General features: G+C 44.4%; 1 pseudogene; it reads right to left on the reverse strand.

Annotated features, from left to right (window-relative positions):
• Window positions 1-1,196, reverse strand: part of LOC138008431 (uncharacterized) — a 1,615-nt pseudogene extending 419 nt beyond the window's left edge.
• Window positions 1,197-2,500: the final 1,304 nt, after the last annotated feature.

Raw genomic sequence — 2,500 nt, forward strand, 5'->3', positions numbered from 1 at the left:
TGAAGAAGCGCTTGTGAGGGGTCTCTTTTGTGGCAGTACATAACAGGAACCGTATAGAATGGAGGACATCTCGCAGGCAATACTTGGTATACATATTCTTAGACTTGAAAGACATTTCAACAGCCTTCCATACAATACCGTTATACCTCTCAGCCTGGCCGTTTCCTGCAAGGTTGTAGCTGGTCGTTCAATTCGTGGCGACCCCTTTTTCTCTTAGGAATGCTTGCAGGTCATGGCTCATGGATGAAGTACCACGGTCTGCATGAACAAATGCTGGCATGCCAAATAACGATAACAGAGTGGTTAAGCACTTGATTACTGTAGACGTTGATATATCAGAGCATGGAAATACAAATGGGAACCTGAAGTATTCATCAACTATATTCAGGAATACTTGTTTCCGTTGTTACTTGGTAAGGGGCCCTTGAAATCAATATTTATCCTTTCAAAGGGCTGAGTAGCTTTGACTAGTGGGACTTCCTCTGGCTTGTGATATGGCTGAGTGCCTCGTAGGCTAGCCTTCCATACAATACCGTTATACCTCTCAACCTGGCCGTTTCCTGCAGGGTTGTAGCTGGTCGTTCGACTCGTGGCGACCCCTTTTTCTCTTAGGAATGCTTGCAGGTCATGGCTCTTGGATGAAGTACCACGGTCTGAATGAACAAATGCTGGCATGCCAAATAACGATAACAGAGTGGTTAAGCACTTGATTACTGTAGACGTTGATACATCAGAGCATGGAAACACAAATGGGAACCTGAAGTATTCATCAACTATGTTCAGGAATACTTGTTTCCTTTGTTACTTGGTAAGGGGCCCTTGAAATCAATATTTATCCTCTCAAAGGGCTGAGTAGCTTTGATGAGTGGGACTTCCTCTGGCTTGTGATACCGAGGTTTAGTTTCAGCACAGGTTTGACACTGACTTGTGACACTTGACCTCATCCTTTGAATAAGGTAGGTTTTGGTACGAACGAAGTGGTTGAACCTGGTGACACCAGGATGGCAGAGTGCCTGGTGAAGCTTGTACAGTGAATCTTGAGGCGCAAAAGCACAGGTTGCCCTGGAGAGTGCGTCGGGGAGTACATTCTCCTTTCCTGGGCGGTATACACTGTCGAAGCTATAACATGCTAGTCCATTCCTCCAACGCATAATTTTGTCGTTCTTTATTTTACCTCGTTTGCGTTGATCAAACATGTAAGATACAGACTTTTGGTCAGTTCTCAGAGTGAAGTGTCGGCCCGTCAGGAAATGTCTCCAATGTCTGATGGCTTCAATGATAGCTTGAGTTTCCTTTTCTATGGCAGCATGCTTAAGCTCGCTACCCTGTTGTGAGCGTGAGAAGAAAGCGACAGGTCTACCATCTTGACTGAGAGTTGCAGCTAGTGCTACATCAGATGCATCGGTTCGACTTCAATTGGTATGGTCACGTCGATGGCAGTAACGAAGGCTTCAACTATTTTGTTCAAGCGATCAAATGTGGTAACAGCTTCAGGTGACAGAGGGAATGACTTACAGCTTGTTAGTGGTTTGATGCGGTTGAAAAACTGGCATTAATGCGGTCAAGGAGTTGTTTACTGATTCTGCTGATCTCAGTCTTAGCTGGGTTGATAAGGCGACATGTGGGGTTGTTGACGAAGTAGAGCAGCGGTGATCTGACCCAAAGGTCGTGCGTTCAATTCCCACCCTGGTCAAAATTTTTCTCTGTCCATGTGTGGGCCCATTTCCATTAGTAGGGCTAACGCTCACATGGTTCATATGGGGTACCAAACTAGCACTTCTCATTACACTCTAATCAGTTAAGTCTGTTGAAATATAAAGTGCTACACGGCCAACGTTTGTAAAAACGTAACCCTTCCTTGTACTTGTAAATGTCCATTGCCATGACTTTAACATCTTCAGTTCCCACGGCCTGCTCCCGTCTGACCTTGTAGCTCAGTCGGTAGAGCAGCGGTGATCTAACCCGAAGGTCGTGGGTTCAATTGCCACCCTGGTCAAAGTTTTTCTCTGTCCTTGTGTGGGCCCATTTCCATTAGTAGGGCTAACGTTCACATGGTTCATGTGGGGTACAAAACTAGCACTTCTCATTACACTCTAATCAGTCTTATGGTAAGTTGCATGAGTTGATACAAAATGAATTCGGCTCACAACATCATTTGATATAATGCAGGTAGCTGAGGCTTCTCAGGAGTGTAAAATCCTGCAGCCTTGCCTGCCTGCATTATATCCAATAATACTGTGAGCCGAGGTCGTTGTCTACTACAATTAGTGATTATCTTCTGAACCCATCGTTTTTCGCCTGCAATTATATCACCGAAGTAATATACCCCAGATGACAAGACGAACTTATTCAAAATGGCAGCCGCTCGGAATAAGTCAAGATGGGGCCCTTGAGACTAGGGCTTTTAATGAGGTGCAGGACGTGTAGGTGTAGGAGGGATTTTTATTTATTTATTTATTTATTTATTAATAAGATTTAGGTTGGAAGTATAAATGTGTAA

Source organism: Montipora foliosa, chromosome 6 (genome assembly GCF_036669935.1).
Source record: "Montipora foliosa isolate CH-2021 chromosome 6, ASM3666993v2, whole genome shotgun sequence".
NCBI lineage: Eukaryota > Metazoa > Cnidaria > Anthozoa > Scleractinia > Acroporidae > Montipora > Montipora foliosa.